This window comes from Temnothorax curvispinosus, unplaced genomic scaffold, assembly GCF_003070985.1.
Source record: "Temnothorax curvispinosus isolate PA1 unplaced genomic scaffold, ASM307098v1 QBEX01015898.1, whole genome shotgun sequence".
Taxonomy (NCBI): Eukaryota; Metazoa; Arthropoda; class Insecta; order Hymenoptera; family Formicidae; genus Temnothorax; species Temnothorax curvispinosus.
Genome location: NW_020225678.1, coordinates 401,252 through 410,189, shown reverse-complemented (window position 1 = coordinate 410,189; position 8,938 = coordinate 401,252). Strand labels below are relative to the sequence as shown.

The 8,938-nt window shown below is 43.5% G+C and overlaps 1 protein-coding gene across 2 annotated transcripts in view; it reads left to right on the top strand.

Moving 5' to 3' along the window:
• Positions 1-1,815: 1,815 nt before the first annotated feature.
• The window catches only part of LOC112466122 (protein CBFA2T3), a 44,546-nt gene continuing 37,423 nt past the window's right edge, over positions 1,816-8,938 (top strand). For both annotated transcript variants that reach the window (XM_025034020.1, XM_025034019.1), the window contains exon 1: positions 1,816-2,366. The gene's annotated coding sequence lies outside the window, so the exon portion shown is untranslated. The remainder of the gene's footprint in view (positions 2,367-8,938) is intronic.

Here is an 8,938-nt window from a genome sequence, read left to right as displayed (position 1 = left end):
AAATCGGTCACAGGTCGGTACTCTCGCGTACACGACGATCCGCTCAAAATCGAGACGGACGGTCCCTGCTCAAGATGTGAGAGAACGACGAGAAATGTCGTTGCCCGCCCAAAGTTCTTTTGCCACTTGAGTTTTTCTTCTCATATTTCAACACTCTATAACATATAACATATAAAATGTATAATTAGGAGAAATGTCCGTTATACCTAAGTAATCTCCACAATATAGGTAAAGTTCTTAAGTTAATATAATACTTCTACATACGAAAGCACTAATTTATAAAAATAAATGTTTACTTTCAGTCCCTTATGACTTGAGAAGAAGCACATTTTAAACACATTATTATTGAGCGTGACCAGACAAACTCTATATTTTTAATATAAACCCTTTTCAGAGCAATCCGATTCGACGTTGTATCGCCTTACAGAAATCCCTGCAGTGTACTGCGTTGATTTATAAGGGAACACAGTCGTACTTTTCACGCGCGCTACTTTTACATATAAATTACATCAGTATTGTCTAACGCGACTACGCCGATTTGCGCGTGCAGTTTTTCCAACTTTTATGATCGTGCAGAGATTTCGGTGCACAGCGGTGATCGATGTCGCGCGTCGCTGAAAGCGAGCGGAGCGGCAAAGGAGTAGCGGCGCAGGATTCAAAGTGCCCGAGGTGAGGTGAGGGCTGCACACTCCCCTCCCCCTCCCGGCGTCGAGCGTCGGGATGTGGTGCGAGGGTACGGGAGGCCAAGCTATTTCTCAGCTTCAGCGGCAGAGCCTTTCTTCGCGGGAATATATCGACACGTCAGGAGCACACTGGCCCGTTTACAATATCGCGTATAGGAACGTGCGCGCGCCTACATTTCGGCCCCGTCTCGCACCTCGTCGCGCGAGAAACATCGCTCCGAAATGATTCCGCATCGATCGCGGTCCTGGATCGGCCTCGAAAATTATCAAAGAGCTCCTGGGAATCTTTTTCATGTTTTATAATAAGACGAACACTGATGTAATATGACAGTGTGATCTCGAATGATGTTATTAGTAGTCAAAAAAACGCAAAATACTGAAATATATGTAATATATTGTTCATTATTATTCGACAGAAGTATTATTTACGCAAATATTAATATTTATTATTAAAAAATAGAGATAAGCGTTTGAAATTGCATCTGTTTGTATAGGATTAACTTTCAAATACGTAAAAATATTCATTATTATTCGATAGAAGTATTATTACACAAATATTAATATTCATTATAAGAAAAACAAAGAGTTTTAAATTGCGTTTGCTTATAGGATTGACTTTCAAATATGTAAAGATAAACGCTGTATTAAAAAAAAAGCTCTATTTGACCACAAGCAAAGATTTTGAGGAAAAACGGGAAACGCAATAAAGAAGAACCTAGGAATTCTCGCCTTATGAAATCGTTCTTTTAAATATAAGTTTCCAGAAGTTTCTTATAGCCTCTCTCCGGTATGTTATCGAAACCTGCTGGATCGTTTCAATCGCGTAATCCGCGGAATCCACATCGCGTGGGGCCGTGCCGGGTTCGCGGCACATAGGCGTGTAAACGACCTGAAATAACTCCGCCAGGTGCCTCGCGAATTGTTTCCATCAGCGTTATACACCTCGGAAATCATCGCGCCGATGCCGGATATCACGATCATCCAGTGTTTGGCGGAAGAAGCGTCGCGGGTTAAGGCCGGCTGGAGGTTGCGTGATGGATTTCACCTCCTCCACCACCGGCTGGCGGCTGCCTGGCTGCCCGGCGTCGTCCTTTCGGTTCTCCAGCGAGACTCTCAGTTGGCCGCTGACTGCCGTCCGTGCGTCGCGCACGTTCGCGCCGCTCTGTCGCAGCTTCGGGATTCGGCTCGGCTCTTTGTCGTTGCGTCCCGTCGCCTGGGTGTCAACCCCTCGAGATCTTCGTTCGCGATTTAAGCGTCCTCGAAAGGCTTTACTTCTGATTTTGTGTTAGAATTCTTTTTTTTCTCCCCTATCTTTGCGCGTTCCGAAGATCAACTTCGTTTTCGTACGTTTTGAAATTTCCCCTCTGTCTCTCGATATTTCGATATTTTCTTCTCGTTCTTAGAATTGTATTTTTCTTGTATTTAATTCGCGGGATTTAACACGCGGGGCGCGCGTGCGCGCGCACTTATCTCTCGACCGGCACCGAAAATCGGAGCGCGGAGAAGAACGCATTTCCGCATGATGAAGCGTATCGTCGACGCTCGCTCGCGAGAGCACCTACGGCGCTCGTGAAAGCCCGCGATCGCGAAACTGTGACGACTGATCGACAGCCCGCCGCCTTCCCTGGATTTTTTTTTGCGGTTTTAATCTGGCACGCTGCGTGAACATCGATCAGGCAGGAGGTGAGAATCCGCTATAGTTATATGTGTCATTCGAACCCATTCGGGCAATTTTTTCTAGCGCTTGCGATAATCGCTGCAGCGAGAATCTTCACAGAGGAAAGAGTACTCGATGTGTGACATCTTCGCAGATTTAAAGGCAATATTTTTTAAATTCATGGTATATAAAAAATTTTTTAATTTATTTACTTCTGTACGTTTTTACAAGAAGAAATTTATCTTGATTGTCACATCCCGATAATCGAAAATTATTTATTTTCTATAAAAGAGAGATATAACGTAATTTTATTAGATAAAAGAGAAAGTTGTACCCGTGATGTTATAGTATTATGTTTATAAAATAAGTTGCTCTCGCACATGCTTCCTTTAGATTTCACACATACATGAGACGATATTGAAAATGGCTGGCATGCGACAGTATGTGCACTGTGGACATTAATTCGCGCGACGGTATTTTTATGACACGAGAAATGATTGCTTGATTATACGGAGCGTCTGAAGAACCGCGTGTATAACTCCACGAAACGCGAACTTGAATATTAAAATAAATACAAAAAAAAGAGACACATAATCGCACGTGGCCGTATATGTCTGTAAAGTTCGCGTTACAAAGCTATGGGCCTCCCGTAATGCCGGGAACATTGGTAACTAGGAAATCGCGTGCCGCACAAAGCTGCTGTCATTTTAGTCGACGCTGCAACATTACGATTATATACCGCAATTTTTACCAAAAGAACTGCACGTGCATGACTCCTGTATCGATTCCGTTATTAATGAGAAATGTCATGTTTTGACCTTTTCTGCTGTATTCAACCATTCGATATGTGTGACTGTAGCGCGAGGTATGGCATCGTTTTTCATACACACACACACACAGTAGAAAATCACGGATTTTGTTAATCCTTTCTGAACATGTTATACCTGAGTATTTGTTATTCCATGTCTGGAAATAGAATATACATCGAATTTTATAACAAGTATACAAATATATAATTTCGAGCGTCTAAAAATCTCTGAATTACTTACGATACGCACGAAGAAAAAAAGGATTAGGTACTATAGCAAATTTAGTTGCAAGTATAGCAAAAATAGGAACCCTTAACATTTTTTGCAGCGAGAGCTAAAAGTTTCGCTACTATTGCTAAATTATAGCTCTGGCTGCAAAAAATATAGCTCTTGCAGCAAAAATATTAGGTACCCCTAAAGCTATAGTAGCTAATCTTTTTTTTGTGTATATAATGTAAGAAAATGTAATTAAATTAAATAGTTATTGTTGGGAAGAGATTTAACAAAAAGATTTTTAAACTAAAGAATGTTTTCTGAGAGTATCATTATTATTTAACGTTAAAAATTTTCGTTTTATCGACGAAATTGGACGAACCGTAAGAAGTAATCGCTCGTAATACCCGCCAGGCATCATGAATATATATATATATATATATATATATATATATATATCACCGGGAGAACTTATCGTGCCAAACACCAGAGAATCAAGCCATCGAAGCGCAAAGAGTACGTATGTAATGCCGTAGACGAGAGAGGTGGATGAATCGCCGCGGGGCAAAGACTACCGGAGGGAACTTCGAGTTTTCTTCGAGCACGGGAGCACGGAGATAAGGACCGACGCAGCGCGACGAAAACCCCTGTCAGGTGCACCCTTTCGCACGGTGTTTGCCAATAATCGGTTCCCCGGCGGCGTATAGCGCACGTCACGATTAACCGTGGCGGAAGCGCGCTACGAATTCGTACCCGCCGCGTGCTTCCGCAATGTTCGCGCGAACCGCGCTTGTCGATCTTTACGCTCCGCTCTCATCCCCCGCGCGCGTGCATCCCTCGGCCCCGTTCCCTCGATGTATACGCCGTCACTTACAGCGTATAAATCGCGTAACCCTTGTTTCGTCCGAGCAACTTATAAACCTCCGATAATTAAACGTTAAACTATTGCGCATCGATTCGATAGAAAATTTCAAATATCGTCGAGATAAATACGTATTTTACCAAAGGAATGACACCAATATCATATTATAGTAATAATTATGATATATCAATTATAAGCTGCAACAGTATCTTGCAACGACAATTTTGCTTAATAACGTAGTCATGGTCGAATTAAATTTTTGTTTTATATTTATTATAATATAACTCAAAGATCAAATTAAAGAAGTCTATAAAGAACTTTGTAATTAGTCTAATTATAAAAAGCTATATATGCCATGCTTAACAGAGAGAGATATTTTCGCCAAATCAAGCTAAAATTGAAATCTATTCGTGTACTTTTAAATTTCATTCAATATCTGCCGTGGTTAACAGAGATATTTTTGTCAAATCAAGCTGAAATTGAAATCTACTCGGGTACTTCTAAATCTCATTCTGATAAATCATTAATTAGAAAGGAAAGAATCGTCGCCCACAGCGCGGCAAGACGCGGCAGGTCGAGCTCGTTAAACTGGAGCGCCGTTCACGAAGCGCGCTGCTGATGTGCAAGTACCCTGTATTCCAGGCTCGCGGTACGTACACGCGTGCGGCAAGGAAACGCGTACGCGCGCGTGCACGTACGCTCGTCGGTGCGGCGTGTTATACCGAAGTATTATATCGATTAACTGTTGGCAACAGAAGAGAGGCGGAGGAAAGCTTGTCAGGGGCTGCGGCGTGGCTTTGGCTTTCCTATATTATTAATCTTTCTCTTTCTGCCTCCCTTCCACTTCCTCGCGCTCCCGTTCTCTCTCTCTCTCTCTCTCTCTCTCTCTCTCTCTCTCTCTCTCGCCCTCTGTCTCTCGCTCACCCACGGTTCACCCTGGTGGTTGCTTTCCGCTTTTGCCCGTCGTCTCGCCCCTCACCCACCTCACCCCCAGCGAGCTCTGTCTGCCGCTGCTGCTCCGCTCGACCTGCCATATACGCGTCCGTCGAGTCAGTCAGGTGTTGCGGGCAGCTTCCGCGCTTCAAAGAGAATCAAGAGTTACGGCCGGAGAGAGACTCGACCTCCGCTCGCTCTTTTGGTCTCTCTCGCCGGGTACCTTCCGGTCTCTCCCTGGTATCTCCGGTTGCGTTGTGTTGCGCTGCGTTACGTTACGTTAGCTCGCATCACCGCGCGGTACCGTCCGTGAGATGCCTTTTCTTTTTAGCATGTAATTAGCGCGCGTTAACCGTGGCACATATAAGTTCCGCGGACTGATGCGAACGTTGCATCGAGGAGCTTTAAACCGCGAATAACAGTAAAATTTGTTACGTGTCCTAAGGCATTACACTGAAAAACTGTATAGAAGAGTTACACGCATTTAATTACATTTTACGGCGGTATAATTATCAAAAAGAAAATTATCAAAGAAAGCGGAGAGTCTAATTAAGAATTAAAGCAAGAGGAGTTATTGAGATGTTTTCATAATAGAATTAAATAGAAAGTAAGAAGAATGTTGTTATTAAAAATAAAAATAAAAATAAAATTGAGATTATCAATTATTTGGAAGATGTAGATTAAGTGAGGCGTCATTTTTTAAAATATTGATTTTGAGAGACAATTCTTCCCACAATATCACTATAATACACTTCTCTTGTATTTTTTTGTTTCTAAATTGCTATAGCAATTATACGGTTTAAATTGAAAATTGTAGCTACAGAAAATTTTATTGGCGACAATCCGCAGATGATCGAATAGCACGTGTAGTCGAGGTCGGTTGCAGGATGCGCAATGGCGAAATAGATTCATACCTCAGTGGGCTATAGAAGTGCGCGAGCAATTGTATCGGTGTATACTGTTGCTACCCTATTCGCGCACCTAAACGTTCAACAGCCCCCGTATAGTTAACCACGTGTCTGACAATTTTCGCTGACACTGACGAACCGGCCGTACCATCGGCACACCTGCGAACGCCGTCCGTTATTTCTGTGGATATATATTAAGTGTCGATCGATCGATTGTGTTGCGTCAGTTACCTGGATGGACACTTAGAACACGAGAACCACCGATAAAAATTTGAATATTGCATAAAATATATTCTATAATTATACATTTTAGGGAAAACCACAGTTAGATCCCATTGTTTCTGTGAATCCTTAAATTCTCTTACTTTAAAATAAGATTCGAAACATGATTTTTTGAATTACATATATACATCCAGAGTAATTTAGAAATATAATTAATATACGAAACAAGTCTCGCAGAATGTAAAAAAATCGATATTAAGAATAGTTCGTTCTTTCTGAATTACAAATTTCTTTGATTAAAAATACATTAGAAGTTAATAATAAAATTTGCGTTATTATATGCACACACACGAAGCCGCGAAATTGTATTTATGATAATTCTCTGGCATGGCTGTGACGGCTACGAAACCGAAATTGTCAAAATTTGGGCTTAATTATCAGCGAGAAATGACGTGCAATTACATGCGCCCCGCAATTTGTTGACTGTTATTGCTAATATTGGATGACATGGTTCAACCAACTATAATATTATTCTGCCCCGAAAGAAAAATACTCGCGTGTCTTTTCTATTTTTTGGTGATAGTACGTTAACTAAAATCCAACATTTTCTTCGTTCAAGTGTTCCGAGGGTTGTTCGAGATTTATATCTGATTGCGAACTTGTGTACATCCCGCGCGACTTTTGTATTCGGCTAACACTGCATGTAATCCCCCGCACCGACATCAGTCATGGATCCGCCTTATCCGCGTGACAGACTATTTAAAAGATAAAACTGTGTAGAGAGGGTGACGAATGTTGATGGACCAGCGTGGTGATTAATTATCCGCGCACGCGATGACGACGCCCTCGATTATCCTCTCGTTAGTCCCGTGGAAAAAGTTCGTTCATTTAACGCGTTTGTGCCCCGCTAACCCGATACACCCGGGTAAATGGGACAAATCGCTTCGTTAATTGAAAGCGCTGATTTCTCTCTCTCTCTCTCTCTCTCTCTCTCTCTCTCTCTCTCTCTCTCTCTCTCGCTCGCCGGGATTAGGTTGGTGCAGCGCGGGAAAAGTTACCGATATTTTCGATCACGGGAAATATTATCGCTCGCTGGGGAACGCGCGCGAGCGCGCGAAATAAAAGAGTTAATTGCAAATATCGGAACAATATTCGGCGCTGGCGAAATTTGTTTCCGTTTTAGCATTTCATAATTTTCCCGGCGCACCGTGGCCGTTCCGGTTTAACGCCAAGTGTGTATACAACGCGGGCGGGACGTCAAAAGCGGGTATAACTGCGACGTACCTGCGCATGACATCTTTGTAATGAAACCAAGCAGAACCTTCGCGAGGTAAAGCTTCGATACCATTAACGATGTAACGGTTTCACGTCGACTCCAAAGAGCGAAGTATTTACCGTTTTGTTCGTTTTACTCTTTCTCTCTTTCTCTCTCTCTCTTTCTCTTTCTTTCTTTTGTTCTTTCTTTGTTTGTTGGGAATTCCGTAATTCGTGAAGTCGATCGACTTGCATTCTTTCAAGAACAAAAATAGGAATTGAAGATCGCTGATGGATGAAAGTCGTATCCACCCAGGACAGCGCGATTTATTCTGATCCCTATTAAAAATTAATCGTCACATATCGAGCGCACAAGTTTAAACGTATTTATCACGCAAGTGCGCGACTGACACCAACGGGATAAAAAAAAAAAAAACTGGCAGATACCGAGCGCGATGGGTCGTCATTCGCACGCGATCGTCCCAAAGATCCCACACCCTTTGACCGCGGCCGATGATCTCATCAAGGATCTCACGCGGGCGGTTCTACTGAACCGCGCGTTAATTGGCGGCGGCTGCTGGCTTCGCTGTTCCAAGATCAGGTCGACAGCTCTGCGATGACGACGCGGGCAACGGAGAAGGAGAGATCGAGGGAAGAGAAAGAGAGAAGCGAACGAACGCATCGTCGAGAGGTCGACGGCGCGAGAGCGCGGCGCGGCGCGGCGCGGCGCGGAGCGGAGCGGCGTGGCGCGTCGCGTCGCGTCGCGTCGCGTCGCGTCGCGGCGCGGGCTCTGTGCGTGACATTTTTGTAATGAAACCATGCTAAACGCACGTCGCTGCGCGCTCTCGGCAGTCAGTACGGTAGACATCTGGCCTGCCTCTCGCCTGGCCGTTCTAATATTGGAAATTTCAGAGTACGTCTCCACCCGCCGCCGCGGCCGCCTCCTCTCTTCGGGGGCACCGTACCATGTGCGGGACATATGTATAAACATAAGCCCCGCGAGAGACGCCGAAGCCGTCTCCGCCGAAATGTGGCCGCGATCGATCCACGATTATTCGCCTGCCACCCGATTTTCCGTCCCCCCCCCCCTTCGTTTCGTTTCTCTTTCCCTTTCTCTCACGCGGATTCTTCACGGGACGTTCCCCGAAGATGTCCACCACGTCATGTCACGTAGAACGCTTCCGGTTTGCGTTAAGGTAGGAACATTTTACTTGGGTTAATTTATATTTCTTATTATATCAATTCTATCGTGATTTTTTTAAATGTATTTTTTGATGTATGCAGTGGAGGGTTTTTATATTATAAAATAAAATTATGATAAAGAATTCTGTACGATAATATACACGTAATATGATTTAAAATAACGAGAGTTTTACAAAAGAATAGAGTAAAATGAA